This window comes from Cydia fagiglandana, chromosome 22 (genome assembly GCF_963556715.1).
Source record: "Cydia fagiglandana chromosome 22, ilCydFagi1.1, whole genome shotgun sequence".
NCBI classification, from domain to species: domain Eukaryota; kingdom Metazoa; phylum Arthropoda; class Insecta; order Lepidoptera; family Tortricidae; genus Cydia; species Cydia fagiglandana.
This window is the reverse complement of record NC_085953.1, coordinates 4,767,936-4,784,864: the sequence shown is the minus strand read 5'-3', so window position 1 is coordinate 4,784,864 and position 16,929 is coordinate 4,767,936.

Here is a 16,929-nt window from a genome sequence, read left to right as displayed (position 1 = left end):
GTAGGACTGATTTTATGTGTACGAATTGCATAAGATTAAAAACATAATTATTTCTAGGAAATCGCCAATAGTGTGTTTGAGTCATTGACCTGAACATAAACTATTCCATCTTAATCCAAAAAAGCAAAATATACATCAATATAATTTTAAGATATGTACATACTAGAAAGAGGTAATATTTTTATTTTGGTATCTTAATAGATAACATGAAGCGCAAAACCTTGCTTGATTAAATATGGCATTTATCACTCAACTTATGTACCTACAGTCAGCAGCACAGAAGTTGCTAAGCGGGCGAGGTGTACAAAATGATCTTGACGCGACTTTATTGTTAGGAGAATAAGAGCGTGTCAAGGTAATTTGGAACTGCTGCTGACTGTACATAATAGGTACAATGTAAACTCTATATAGCTCTATATAGCACCACTCAAGGAACCGGACGTTTTTAAAACGCATATTAGAGTTTTCGTTCTATATGTAGAAAGAAATTTAGCGGAAGCATTTATAAAGTTGACCCAAAAAATTTGTATTAAGCTATGAGCTTCATCACATATGTTCCTTGAGTAATTCTAAGCATTTCAAGCCTGGGAGGCAATAAGAAATGTGTGTCTACTCGGATTTGTAATGGATTCAAACTTTCAACCCCTTTTTAACCCTGTTAGGGGATGAATTTTACAAAACGCTAAAATTACTTTTCCTGTCTTTTAATAATATCCCCAAATACAAAGATTCAAGTCCCGCGTTCGAAAAATTTTTTGATATCCATACAAACTTTCAACCCCTTTTTCACCACCTTAGGGGATGAATTTTCAAAAACGCTGAAAATTAATCTTCTTGTATTTTAATAATATATCGTTTTACGAAGTTTAAAATTCCTAGCTTAAAATAAAACTTGAACCCCATACAAACTTTCATCCCCTTTTAACCCCCTTAGGGGTTGAATTTCTCAAAATCGCTTCTTATCTCTTGTACACTTTATAAATGTAATCTAGTGTGCAAATTTCAACTTTCTATCTTTTGTAGTTTCGGCTCTGCGTAGCAAAAATCTCCAACCAAATTTTTCACCTTTTTACGTTTTTCTTGTAAAATTACTATGAAACTGAAAAAGGCCGTTTTTGTACAACCCCAGGCTAGAAATGCTTAGAATTACTCAAATATCAGATGTGATGAAGCTCATAGCTTAATAAAAAAATTTTGGGTCATGTATGGCAGCGTTACATAAATGATTCCAGTAATTAATATGAAAGCATAAAGCAAGTATAGCCAATAATTGTCGACATTATAGGGAGTGAATCGTTATATCGAGTGACGTTATATGCAGTTGACACTTGTTGAAACTTCACATAACTCAATTACATATTGTCGGTCTAATTCACCTTGCAAGATTTAACCCGAACATACGATACAAATATTAATTTAAAGCCTGTAAAGTGGAGTATAGAGAAAATCACAGCACTACTTCACCCCATTTCACCCGAACTTCGGCCCAATATGAAGCGTCAAAGAGACGTCATATTTCAAACTAATCAAATTACGACAATTGGGTCATGTTGAACGACAGGATTTGATTATCTAAATAATTGCTTGTTAGAGAAGGGTTGACAGAGTTTTACGAGAGAAACAAATTCTGTGTATATAATAATCATTAATGTTCACCAATTATTTAATTGGTGTATAGTCACACCGTAAAAAGTCTGCAGCGATTTTGATAGCCCACGCAGTGCAAGTGTCATTTTAAACGTCAAACTTCTATCAAATTATGACTTATAAATAACACTTACGCTGCGTGGGCTATCAAATTCGCTGCAGAAATTGGAGCGACTTTCAGCAATTTAGCATTATTATGCTCAAAATTATATCCATTAAGGTAAAAGTACGCTCCACCGAACGCTCAATATCCGTCCGTATCACCGAATTTCTTCTATTTTAGGCTATAAGTCGATTATTTACAGCTGATATTTACTTGCGTATTTTTTTTCCACGAGTTAAATACCTATCCCTTCAACTACGCCTTAGAGTCGGCCAATTTGTCCCGCAGTTGGGACGTGGCAACTGATCGAAACGGATCGTTGCTCCCGATTGCCACTTTGTATGGGCAACCTTAAAGAAATCGGTAAGAAGTTGCATATATTTCTTAAGGTCATAAAACCTTTTAAATTTATTTCTGTGTTTCAAAGTATGGTTTTTCAGTGTGACTACTTAATTAGTTTGTGTATTTTAGTAAATTTAATTAATTTAGTGCAGTCATATTATCAGAAATTAAGCTTAATGTGAGTTCGGTGATGAGTACACCGACAATTTGATTGGACGGTATTATCGAACAGCGTCCGAAATCAGGGAAAGCGTATGTTTTTGAAATTATTTTTTTAATGGTTGATTACGAACTATTTAGATTAACTACCTAATTTCACAAATAACTTAATGTATTTGTAATTTTATGAGCAATTGCCGAACAACAATAACCTATATAGATTATTATAAAACTGCGTTTGAAATGTTCATGTTTTACGACTTTTTGGCATCAAAATAAGGTTTTTGGCAAGACTATTATCAAACAATAATTTTAGATTTATTTTAAATTTAGTTTTTTAAAAATAATTTTAAATTTAGAATTTCGGGTAGGTGAAAAAAAAGTGTCAACATCACCTCAGCTGATTTATTTATTGTTTTTAATTATTTATACATATTTTGGACTAAATCTGACATACACTTATGACAAATTAAATTGTTTTCACCTACCAGCAGTTAGTCACTAATTCCTTTTAGTAAATCTTTAAATATCTTCCACTTTCACATTCTTAACCTCAAAGTAACTGTCAAGATGGATTCTCTCAAGCAGTCTATGGCGGAGATGACTGAAACTTTCAACACTCGGATGGCAGGGTTCCAGAAAGAGATTGAGAAGGCTGCTCCAAATGATCCCACAGTTGCTTCGGTGTCAGCGGAATTCCATACCTTCAAACAATTCATTTTGTCCTCTTTGGAGGCCATGCAAAAACAAATTCAGTTCCTGAGTGTGCAGCTGGACCAGCAGGAGATGCGCTCCAGACGGAAAATGCTCTTGTTGCATGGTGTGCCCGAGACTGACCAGGAAGTGACATCGAGAGTTGTGAATCCTTTGAATGCGCATCTCGAGGAAAAGCTAACCATCAATGATGTGAAGCGATGTCATCGCTTGGGTCAGCCTCGCAAGAATTTAACCAGGTGCATCTTAGTGAAGTTCTGTGATGTGTCAGTTCGCAACTCTGTCTGGTTTGACAAGAAACACTTGAAGGGCTCCGGAGTAACAGTATCAGAGTTTCTCACTAAGCCACGGCATGATGTTTTCATGGCTGCTCGGGAGCGTCTTGGTATCCGGAGATGCTGGACTCGCGACGGGAACGTGTACGTGCTTGATGCGGCAGACAAGCGTCACTGCGTGACCTCTATATCAGAGGTGGAGCAGTTCCCAGCGGCGGCCTTGGTGGGTGCTCCTTCATCTTCGGGCTCCGGCGCTGTCCAGGACCAGTCCAAAAGGTCCAGGAAGCCGCCTAAGAAGTTTTAATGTGAACTTTCTTCTCTAGCAAACCTTGCAATAGTTTATGTACGATCGTAGTGGTGTTGTTAGTTTGCTTTCCCAATTTAGCAGTGTAATAACCTTTGATATCTTGCTACCCACTTTTTACCTGTACAATTTATCACTTTTTTTTTATCTTAAACAAACGTGGGTTGATTTCGTGTTTACATTCTATTTTGCGTTCCGTTCTCATGTTCTCATATTTGTGACATGACAGCTGTCAAATACTTTTGTTTTTTAAATTTTGTTTCTACGTTTCGTTACACGCTCCATTTTACTGTTACCTAACGATACGTACTTGAATTTACATATTGTTTTTACATTTACATTTCTTTGATGATTGTGTAAGCGATGTAATTTTTATTTCTTGATATACCTAGTTAAGTATTATTATATTAATTAACTGCTGGTGGATAGTAGACTTGGCGTAGTATAGTTGGTATTACTTAGGTAATATCGGTTTATTTATACAAACATATTTATATTTTATTATATTTATTTATGACATTGGATAGCAGTTTTAATAGTAATGTGTCTTCTAATAATTTTTCTTCTTGTACATCGGATAACGACACTGACAGCTTTTATAGTCTCCCTCCCCCTCTTCGTGATGTACTCATTAGTCAACTAAAAGATGTCCCAAAAAATTTTAATATAATACATATAAATGCACAGAGCGTTCCAGCCCATTACAACGACCTTTTAACTTCTTTTGATTTATCCGAAATCCACGCTCTTCTTATTTCGGAGTCCTGGTTTAAACCGTGCCTTCCTTCGACTTCTTATTCTCTACCAGGATTTCACTTGCTTCGTAATGATCGAATAGGAAGAGTAGGCGGCGGTGTAGCCATTTATCTCCGATCCCATATTGCCTACTCCATTATTAGTTCGTCAGTTTCCTCTACCAATGCTGCCGAGTACCTCTTCCTTGAGCTAAAGATTTCTAACTCTAAAATTCTTCTCGGAGTTTTTTACTCTCCTTCTATTCACATTGACTATTTCTCTTCCTTCGAAAAGGTACTCGAAGACCTTATGCCTTCTTATAATCACCATATAATCATGGGCGATTTTAACACTTGTCTCTTAAAAAACGATTTCCGGTCTAGATCTCTTAAGTCCCTGGTTGATGCCTGTAATCTTTCTATTTTACCTTCTGGTGCTACTCATCATTTTCCCAACTGTATACCCTCTCTTCTTGACATCACCCTGGTCTCCTCTCCTTCGCTAGTTGGGAAATATAGTCAACACTCTGCTGATGCTTTCTCTTATCATGACTTGCTCTGTTTGTCATATAAAATTCGTCCCCCTAAAGCAAAACCTAAAATTATCATGCAGCGCAATTTTAGTAGGTTGAAGGTGGAGGAACTTCGCGAGGACGCCTATAATATTGATTGGAGTGTGATCGCTGATGCTGGCACCGTAGAAGACAAAGTTGCTCTTTTCAATTCTCTACTGATTCAACTCTACGATGTCCACGCTCCGATCCGTCCAATCAAATTAAGGCATCTTCCTGCTCCCTGGTTGACTGACGAGATTAGGGCGTTAATTGAAAAAAAGAATCGGGCGAAATGTAAATTTAAATTAAACGCTTCTGACAGGAACAAATCCAAATATCAGGCGTTGAGAAATCATTGCAGCACTGTGTGTCGTGATGCTCAGCGGCGCCACATTTATAAGTCGGTGGTAGATGGACAACCATCCAAAATTTGGAAATGTCTAAAATCTTATGGAGTTGGAAAGCCTGTAAATAATCCGTTACCCAACGACCTTAACATAAATGATCTTAACCAACATTTCTCTTCCTCCAATGTATTTAGTGGTCCGATTAAGGCTAAAACTCTCAACTATCTTTCTTCCTCGCCAAATCCTGATTTTGCTCCGTTTTCTTTCACTGAATTCTCTGAGAGTGACGTCGAGAAGAGCGTTTTATCCATAACATCTAATGCTATTGGCGTCGACTGTGTGGGCCGGAACATGATACTCCCTCTACTTGACCTCCTTCTTCCCATTATCACCAATATCTTTAATTATTCAATTTCTTCATGCAGTTTCCCTAGCTCCTGGAAAGACGCTGACATTATTCCTCTTCCAAAAAAGTCTAACCCGTCCTCTTTCTCTGATTTTAGGCCTATATCCATTCTCCCATTCCTCTCAAAAGTTTTAGAGCGTCTTGTGCAGTTGCAATTAACTTCTTTTCTAAATAAAAACTCTCTCCTAAATCCTCTCCAGTCAGGGTTTCGTTCCGGTCACAGCACGGTCACCGCACTGGTAAAGATTTCCGACGATGTCCGATGCGGCATGGATAACCGAATGCTAACGGTATTGACGTTGCTAGATTTTAGCAACGCTTTCAATACCGTTGATTTCGACATCTTGTTGGGGATATTGCGCTCTCTCAATGTTTCTCCTGCAGCAGTAGCGTGGTTTCACAGCTACTTGGATGGTCGTCGGCAACGGGTTAAAGCTGATAATTCTTTATTTTCATCTTGGTGCAGTACGCTGGCTGGCGTTCCGCAGGGCGGCGTGCTGTCCCCTTTACTTTTTTCTATTTTCATAAATTCCATTACTTCAAATCTTCTATCTTCTTATCATCTCTATGCCGACGACCTCCAAATCTACTCCCAAGGCCCGCTGGACGATTTACCCCATCTTATCAATTCCACTAACACCGACTTAGAACGCATATCTGAATGGAGCTCTTGCTATGGTTTAAAGGTTAATCCGTCCAAAACTCAAGCTATTATCATTGGCAGCCCGAGAAACATAGCAAGGGTCGATTTCGAAAATTTACCTCGTGTTTTATTCGATGGGGTACTTATTCCTTTTTCTAACCATGTTAAAAATCTGGGCGTGATCATAGATCAAACTCTTTCTTGGATTCCGCAGATCAGTGAGGTGAGCAGAAAGATCTTTGCTACGGTTGGTTCCCTACGTCGAATTCGAAACTTCTTGCCCCTCGCCACTAAAATTGCGCTTGCTCAGTCTCTCCTCCTGCCAATTTTAGACTATGCAGACATTTGTTATTTAGACATTACTGAAGAGCAATTGAACAAACTTGAGCGACTTCAAAATGTTTGCATTAGGTTTATTTTCGGGTTGCGCAAATTCGATCATATATCAAGCTTTCGTTCGCAGCTTAAGTGGTTGCCTATCCGTTTCCGTCGCAACATACATATTCTTTCCCTCCTGTATGTAACGCTGTTTCATCCCAATACTCCTTTTTATCTCAAAACTCAGTTTAAATTTCTTTCCTCCATTCGTTGCTCGCAAAATCTGCTACTGGTTCCCCCCTCCTTCTTCTTCAAAATTTTACATTAACTCTTTCAGTTTTCGCGCTGTCCGGCTGTGGAATGCTCTGCCTATTGATATCAAACGTGCTAAATCACTCTCTATTTTTAAAAGCCTCTTAAAAAATCATTATTTGTCTCTTTCATAAATTTTTCATTTTTTTTTTTAACTCCTTATTGTTTTATAGCCTCCTTTGTCATCTATATATTTATTTGTTATTTATATAATGTTTATATAGTAATAAATGTAGTATATTTTTATTTCTTATATTTGTAGTATATGTATTTTATTTTATTTTTATTATTTGTTTTATTTTCGCACCACCCGTTAACTTGAATTTGTTTCGCCTTCTCACTATCTGAAGGTTGTCTGGAAGAGATCGCTGTTTAGCGATAAGTCCGCCTGTTGTTACCTACATATTTGTACCTGTTCATACTTTTGTACCATTTCTTTTGTAGTGTGCAATAAAGCATTTTATTATTATTATTATTATTAGATATTTTACGTCAGTATTAACAAGAACTTTATACATGTACGGTTTTGTAATGGATTCAAGTATTAAATTTAATGATAGATTTGTAGTTATACCACATTGATTACGATTAAAATACTATTTTCAAAATTCGTTCGCGAAATAGGTTCCACATATTTTCCATGTTTCGTTTACCGAACGGCCGTTCGGTGAATGGTACCCATGGTCTCTGCTACCGAACTCATGTTTGCGTTGGCCATGTTTCTATTCGACGTTCATGAGAATATCATCCTTATTACGATAACGGCTAGGTCGATATTTATATGTTTATTTTTTGTGACCATTATTTCAATGCCAGCGCTTTTCAAACTTTAGACATACTTATTGGACGCCTGATAATAGTCTTGGAATGTGGACAAAAAACTGAATAGGATAATGAAAATAATGAAGCATGATGTTCAAAAATTTTTTTTAGATTCCTCTCGTCGTGGGCGATTGTGATTTTTTAAACTTTTATCTTTTGTTATGAAATTCCGGGGTTCACATACAGGGTGGCTAAAAATTAACTACATTCCCATTCCCAGGGAGGTTTTGGGATTATACTGAGCAACTTTTACTATGGGACCAACTCCGAAATCGTGAAAAAAAATTTACCCTTCCATAGAAAATGGACCAGCCAAAATTTATGAAACAGCCAAATTATTTTATACATATGCGTACATGTTTTATAATTGTTGCGTACCTTACTTACTGACTTATTTTTCAAAAGAATTATTTCAATAAAAAAGACACGTCAAGATCGCTTACCATCTTTATAATGCTAAAAAACGAAGCATAGTAGGGATTTAATAGTGAACTACTGAAGTTTGAGCACCACTCAACACCATATTTTCATACAATTATTTCCTAGTTCGGTAATGCGGGCTCCCTATTCGGTATAATGTGCAAATCACGTTTCTTAGTTCGGTAAACGGTACAAACAAGGAAATTGGAAGAAATGACTTTAAAAATGTTTTTAATACACGTCCAATCATTTCAGTAATTTATAGGTATGTTTAAATGAGGACAAATTTATCTATGTTTCTATTTTAGTATTGAACATATTCGTAAGAAAATATCAGAACGAATAAAAAAATTAAACGTAAGTCTAGGGCTTAAGCATTCGGTGAAGCGTACATTTACCTTATATTTTATCCAGGCGCTATATTCGTCTGCTGGAACTAATTCCACGTAGACGAAGTCGCGGGCAAAAGCTACTAATATGATAAGACAGCAATACTCCTTAACCTATATGTTCGGCGACACAATAGATCGCGTTTCGTATTTCCCCTCTGCACAGTGGGCACATAATCGGAACAAGTGGACATAGGAATTAGAGATATAGTCGCACCAATAAAAGTCTGCAGCAGATTTGATAGCCCACGCAGTGGAAGTGTCATTTATAAGTAAGTCATAATTTCATAGAAGTTTGACGTTTAAAATGACACTTGCACTGCGTGGGCTATCAAAATCGCTGCAGACTTTTTACGGTCTAACTCTATCTAATTTAAACATAATACACACACACCAAAATAGTTGGGGTTTTTTTTTTTGTATACATATACCTAGTTACTTAAGGAGGGTTTTTACATATTGTTAGGTATCTAAGCGATTACTATCAAAAGTATTAATTTAATATTTATTTGTTTTACAAGGGGGCAAAGTTGTTGTTTAACCGCTCGTGCTAATATTGATATCCGAGCAAGCGAAAGATACCAAAATTGAATCTTGAGCGTTGCGAGGGTCTCAAAGCACGAGGGTTTAACAAAATTTGCCCCCGAGTGAAACACAAAATTTTTCACCACACCAACCCGAAGAAAATATTAAAGTAAAATATCAAACAAAATCAAATCCAAATGAATGTTATTAAATATTTATCATCCAAAATCATCATTTAAAAGTCAATTCTACCAGCAAACGTAAGAAAACAACTCAAAATTTGCATTTGATTACTTTGCCTCACATGTGAATAAAATTCAACTTTGCTATCAGTTTTTGAAATGCAAAGTAAGCCTTTCCGAGTTGGTGTGGTGAAAATACGTTTTTAGGATCCTTTAAATTGTTTTTAAAGCCCTATCGAATGATTGTACCACACGTTGCTTCGTTTTAATTTTTTTTCACCACACCAGCTCGGAAAGGCTTACTTTGCACTTCAAAAACTGATAGCAAAATTGCACTTTATTCACATGTGAGGCAAAGTAATCAAATGCAAATTTTGAGTTGTTTGTTGTTTCCTTATATTTGCTGGTAGAATTGACTTTTAAATGATGATTTTGGATGATAAATATTTAATGACATTCATTTGGATTTGATTTGGTTTGATTTCATTTGATATTTTACATTTAATATTTGCTTCGGGTTGGTGTGGTGAAAATTTTTGTGTTTCACTCGGGGGCAAATTTTGTTTAACCCTCGTGCTTTGAAACCCTCGCAACGCTCAAGATTCCATTTTTTTAATCTTTCGCTTGCTCGGGTGTCAATATTAGCACGAGCGGTTAAACAACAACTTTGCCCCCTTGTAAAACAAATAACTATTACCATTTTGGCTACAAAACCCGAAAAATAAAACAAATCCTCCTCCTCCTCCTCCTCCTAACCCCCTCCTCCTCCTTACTCTTGACTCCTTTTAATAAAAAAACGTCCGTGAGACACAGACATATTAAATATATTAAAAACGGGTCACTCACGTATTTTAACTAATTTTAAGTCGGAAAACGCTCGACATGTATCGAGGAAAAAGTAGAGCGTTTTTTGACTTAAAATATGTGAGTGACCCGTTTTTAATATTTAACACAGACTAGGAATCCTCTAGACCAAGTTTAGAGCAATTATTTAATGCAACCGATGATGCCAAAAATGCGGGGGTGCGTGGGACGAGTCCGGTTAATACACGACCAAATAATGTACAGCCCAATAATAGGCGACCACTTTTTTGGATGCGTATTATTGGGTTGTACACTACTGCCCTGTTCAAAGAGTGGCTTCGTATTATTGGCACGGACCGAGCTTGTACACCCTGATAACGCTCAACCCAATAATACACGACCCAATAATACGAATCCATTTAGTGGACGCCGAATATTGGTCGCATATTATTGGCCCGTACCGATAATGTTCGACCCGGGATTGCTCAACCCAAGAATGTACAGCCCAATAATTGGCGTCCACTTTTCGCTCCACACCACAGACTATAAATATTTGACACATAGAGTGATATTCTAGGGATGGGGCGACGATTTTTAAGTTTACGATTCAGTAATGTTGCCATGCGCAAAAAATAAGCAGATAATGGTAAGGTTAAGTATAGTGCGTCAAGCAAATCTTGTCAGTAGCAATGTAAAGCAAACTAAAGTAGGGCAACACTCAAAGAGTAGTATTGCGCTAAGAAAAGCAGCAATGTACAATGTACATCGAACCAAAACTTTTTTTTCCGCTGAGCGCGCCCTGTTACGTACGTCAATTCAAATTGTCACTCGTGGATTCTCTATTGAAAATGTTTGAAATTGTTAAAAAATGGCATTTAAATGGTATGGACGGACAATTTAAAAGCGGTGTGTGGTGAATTTGAAGATCTCAAAATAAAATTAGAAGTGGAATATGCCGTTAAACAAGAATGTAATGAATAAAATCGTTGCTTCAGCAGGTAGATGTCCTATTGGATTTTAATATTTTATTAGATTTATATCTTGGAACTGTAAGCATTGTAGGCACCTTATCTTTGATTAAGCACAATTTTATTTAATATATTGGTATTTAATGGCGACACAGCAGAAATATCTCTGGAAATAGAATCGATTCAGATTGTAAACAAAGATGATGGCTGTCATTCGCGATCCACATTCCACAGATAAAACACAGATGACACGCGATTTTCGAATTATTCGAACACAGTGTTGCTAACCCGCGATTTTTCAAATTTGCCGCCGTTTGCTACTGACAAGATTTGCTTGACGCAGTATAGCTAACATATTATCGCACCGCACCGCGATCTTGGTGCGTCGCGCCCATAAGTAAGAGCGAGAAAGAGATATATTTTTCTTCAGCCCGCTCCAGACTATGCGCGTGAATCGCGGGCGAAGCCGCGAACGCGAGTGTGGAGTCGATTTCGCTGTCTGCGAACATCGACGCCACACTTGCGTTCGCGGCTTCGCGCCGCAATTCGCGCACGAGTGTGGAGGGGGCTTTCCAGACGGAAACAATTGTTCGATCCATGAAATGTATACTTGGTCAAGCAGATCTGGTCAGTAGAAAAAGGCGGCAAATTTGAAAAATTTAGGCGCGTAGGGATCTCTTCCCATAGAAAATTTGAATTTCGCGCCTTTTTTTATTGATAAGATTTGCAAAACCAGCTATAATTAGAATAGAATGACAGAGAAAGGTGCCTGCAATTTGCACGCACCGCGACCCTTCGCACCGGTAAGTGAGGGCGAGAAAAAGATATCTGTTTCTCGCTCTCATTCATGAGTGCGACGCACCAGGGTCGCGGTGCGGTGCGATAGTGTGTTAGCTACTTTAAATGAGTATAGTTTTCCTGGTTCTTAGGCCCCGTTCGCACGACAGCTTTTTCAACGCGCGTTAAAAAAAGCGCTTGAATGACACAAATGGATAACCATTTATGTATTCACACGACAACGGTGACGCTTTTATTCAGTGTTGTTGGATTTTAGACTTTAAGCTTTGGTCGTTAAGTCGAATTTAGAGTGCGACCAGATTCAAGCGCTTTTTTAACGCGCGTTGAAAAAGCTGTCGTGCGAATGGGGGCTTACTGACTGTCAAATTGGTTTGACCAGAGATACATATGTTTGACGAACTATAATTAAGTCTTCGTCACACAGGCGCGTTTTACGGGTGGCGCGCGAGCGGGGCGTGAGCGTTTTATATGTAAAGTAGCTATAGGTGGTCAAGCAAATCTTGTCAGTAAAAAAAGGCGTGAAATTAAAATTTTCTATGGGACGATATCCCTTCGCGCCTACATTTTTCCAATTTGCCGCCTTTTTCTACTAACAAAGAAAAGAGATATACGTTTCTCGCTCTCACTTATGGGTGCGACACTCCAAGGTCACGGTGCGGTGCGATAGTCTGTTAAGCCCCCCATTCACACTCTACCTTGTAGTTCGCCTCGTAATCCGCCTCGTTGGGTAGGATCGTGTATGGGGGTTGCGGACTACGAGCCGTCCTACAAACTCAAGTAGGATGCCATAGTACTGGTGATGGACGGCAAAACAGAGGGCCTACCGCGAACCACGTTCGACGTGTTGCCCCTCCGTCGCGCGTGTAAATTCGTACGTAAGTGTGACAGGGCAGGGGTGCTGCCTAGCACGTCCAACGTGGTTCGCGGTAGGCCCTTAGTACCGTGTGTAAGCTATTTCTTGCTCCGTAGTCCTGTGAGGCGGACTACAAAGTAGGATGGTGTGTGAGCTATATCTTACACCGTAGTCCTGCGAGGCGGACGACAAGGTAGGAGTGTGAATGAGGGGCTTTAGTTACGCGGCGCGCCCCGCTCAAGCCCCCTCCAGACTATGCGCGTGAATCGCGGGCGAAGCCGCGAACGCGAGTGTGGAGTCTAGTTCGCTGATATGCGAAATCGACTACAATCTCGCGTTCGCGGCTTCGCGCCGCGATTCGCGCACGAGTGTGGAGCGGGCTTCACGCGCCGCCCGGAAAACGCGCCTGTGTGACGAAGCCTTTACAGAGAATTCTTATTAATAGTTTTTAACAGAAGTAGACCGTTGGATCTGACCTAAGTTTCTGAGTTACACACTCTCTTTTTGTATTATTTAACGAAGAATTCCTTATTCCTTCGGGACTGATCGAATCGGTCGATTTGATCAGTAATGAAATTGGCGTCAATCTCCAATTTTAGATTTATGGTGATATTAGAGCCCTCTTAATTGAATAAACGGGTATGTCCTTAAACCACGTCCAAGACCACCGGTGGACAGGCAGCAGCGTCCCTCAAATTCGGTGTACTCGACTGCGATCGCCAACCCGCCTGCCAAGCGTGGCGATTATGGCATTCACCCCCCAAAAAAGGGGGAGGCCTATGTTCAGCAGTGGACGTCTTATGGCTGAGATGACGATGATGATGATGAAATTGAATAAATGCCCCAGAACGAAAATACTAACCTCACAAATTGGTATTCTTGCGTCCGCACCTCATTTTATCGGTAATATCGGTCATTATCGGTCATTATCGGTGGTTGAATTCGGTGAGCCAAATTGGTATTTGCGTCCGCACCTCCTGATTCGATCGGGCAATTGAATCAGATTGGCGAAAAATTGACTAATCTGGATATGCCTTTAACTGACAAGAGTTAAAAGGATATCATACAAATACGACGGAATTAAAATAAAAGGTAACTTGCTTATACTGTTGTGTATTGCTATTGAATATAGTTCGTTTTTTTAGCATTAGAAAGAACTCCACAGAAGCAAGCGTGCAGTCTTTATCGGGCTCTTTAATTGTTAATAATTATGGGTTCTTTATTGATAGAAACAAAGAAATAAATTAACAAACATAATAAAACTTACAAAAACTATAGGTAAAAAATTTGCCCCAGATCGCCGTCAACGGGCAAGGTGCCCAGAAGGCTGGCCGTATTTCCCCGCTGTATAGCGATGCTAATACGCTGGGCGAAATAGTGGCCAGCCCTCTGGTCACCAGAAGCCTCTATTAAGCGCGCCGACAAGTCTTTGTACAGTCGACGCGCACTTGGCCCCCACGGCCCCAAAGTTTCGACACCAAACGCCGCAAATATGTAGCTGCTTCCCAGAGCGGCATATTTGCGGCGCTTGAGGCTTTCGGCTGAGGAAGCCGCAGCGCCAGCAGAATCCTTGGTGCTTGGAACATGGGACGGTGCCAGGGTATCAACGCAGGTAGCGTCCCAAACTAGCGGCCGACCCATGCTCCAAGGCACCAGTGTCATTCCGTCGGGCCTCTTGCCGTCATCCCTGGCCAGACCGCTGGGCTCGAGGACTGCAGGTACTTTGGCACTAACAAGAGCCCGACGGAGGACATCATTTATGCTGGCATGGCGGGGGATCCTGCCAGCGCTTCGAACACATGAGAGGCCATGGTGGCCAAGAATGTCCACCGTGGTGCCACATTGACAGCGATGTGGTTGATTGGTAGATGCCCCTAAACGTAAGCTAGCTGCTAGGCGGAAGGTAGTGTTGTCGAGAAAAGTCCCAATGTTTGGAGAGGGTAGCGCCTGCAGCCACAGACCTGACTCCCACTCTGCAGTCGCAAGGAGACGAGCTCGGTCTATCGAACTAGGTGACGTATCTAAAAGGTTTTTCCGTACTAGTTGACAGAGCGGCTCGTCCCACTGCCTCTGCGAGCAGGGGTTTTCAGGCAGGTCTGTGTTGGGACAGGTTATAGACCAGACGTTCTTGGCCTCGGAGCAGTGCGCGGCCTCCATAGATCCAATAGAAGGACCTAGTATTTTCCCTATAAGGCTTTGAGCACCATGCACCGAGGACAAGAACGCAGGTAAGGATACACAAGAAATTTTGCGGATGCCCAGGCCGCCAAACCTAATGGGTAGGCTAGCCTAGGTCCAAGACCTTTCGTCAAAAGAGATGTTAAAGATGGATGTGAGTGTTTCAACGACCAATGTATCTAATTTTGAGACCAAATTGGGGTGTTTCCAAAGATGGGTTCCGCGAAGAATATACGTGAATTTTGGAACGAAAAGACAATGCTTAGTGATGGAATAGGCTGAATGTAGATTAATTTTGGCCAGGCGGTGTGATGTCGCTGTAAAATTTTGAATTTTTGAGTCAACGAAATTTTCAAAGGATTGGTCTAGGACGGGGCAGCCAAGGAGGTGAAGCGATTCTTTGTTTACAATTTTGATGCCAGGGGCGAGTTGTCTAAAAAGGTTGATTGTATTGTCCTTGTCCGGACAGGAATCTGTAATAAAAAGTTCGCACTTTGAAAAATTTAGTGAGAGGCCAATTTCTTTCAGGTCTATGTTAATTTTTTTTAAATCCTCGAGGACGGAAGTCGCTTCGCCGCCGAGGGTCCCGTCATCTAAATACCATATGTTCAATTTAGAATTTAGTTCCTTAATTAAAGGATGTATAGCGAGGCTAAAAATTGCCGGGCCGAGCGGGTCGCCTTGTTGACAGCCTACAGAGGATGCCAGAACGTTACTATTATATAATAATTTTGTAGGCGAATTATAGCATTGCCAAAGGAATTTATAAATCAAAGGAATTTTGTCTTTTATTTGGGTCAACAAGGCGCCCCGGTCTACGGAATTGAAGGCATTGCAAACATCCACCTTCAGCAGGACCTCTCCTGCATTATGCTCAAGAAATGTTCGCACAGCATGCACGGCAGCTTCACATCCACTTTTTGAGCCAAACCCCAGTTGGATAGGCTGAAGTTCTGGGGTGAGCTTGGAAAGGATGGAGCGGTAGGCAATTTTGGCGGCAAGACGTCGGAGCGTGGTGCCAACTGCAATGGGACGGATGCCTCCATCTTTTTTTGTTAAAGCACAAAGGTTAGCTCCATACAGGACGTCCCTGATATCGTCCGGGACCTGACCGGCCAGCATGATATTCACAAGACACGTCAGGTCTTTTAAGAGAATTTCCCCAGTTTCACCACACCCGCTGCACAGGAGATCTTTCAGGTGCTGAGGAGTCAGGCCATCCAGACCTCCCGCAGAGCCATTGGGGAAAGATAATACGGCTCCAAGGACATCCTGTGTGGTAGCAGTAAGGTTTGGATCACCAGGCAGTGGGGGATCAGGCAGGCAAAGGTTTGTAGCTGGAGGTGGATGCTTGCTGTGTAGAGCTGTGAGGGTTTCAGAGTTAGTTGGGGCTACTGCATCGTCAGAAAACAGCAAGCGGGCGGCACCTTTTATGTCGCCATCGGAAACTTTAGTCTCTACTTTTTTAAATAAATTGTTGTTGGAGTTCCTAAAATTGTGAGAAGTGAGCTGAAATGAAATATCGCTGCAGCAGTTGTCTTTTACTATTTTCGTGAGTGATTTTGAATGTTTATCAGAACTTATATGAATAATTATTGAATTATCTAATGTAGCATGGTCAATACATATAATTTACTTCAAATTATTACCGCTGAAAGTGCCGGATTTGGAACCAGAAGCTTACTTCTGCGAAGTTCTTTCTAATGCTAAAAAAAACGGACTATAGCTTGGATTGCTCATGATAAAATTAATCTTGATTGAATTTCTTTCAGATCAAAAATCAAGCCTCAACATCGCAATCCCTCAACTCAAAAAAAAGATTCCGATTGTTGACGCCAGAGATATAATTATTTCCAAAAAGCGTGCACAAATAACAGATGCACGTGAAATATTAGCTGAACTAGCTCACAGATTAATAATATGTGTCTACAGATTAGTAAAGCCGCCCGTCATACTTTTTTTTTCTATTTATTTTTAGAGCTTGTCACTGAGGTGAACATGTCGCTCCATAAAAAACTACAAATTTATACATTCTTACAACTAACTTATTCTATATACTAAAGCCTTTCGTACAAGCTGCAATAGCATCCGACGAAGGAGCAGCCAGGACACTATTGCAGCCCCCAACATAG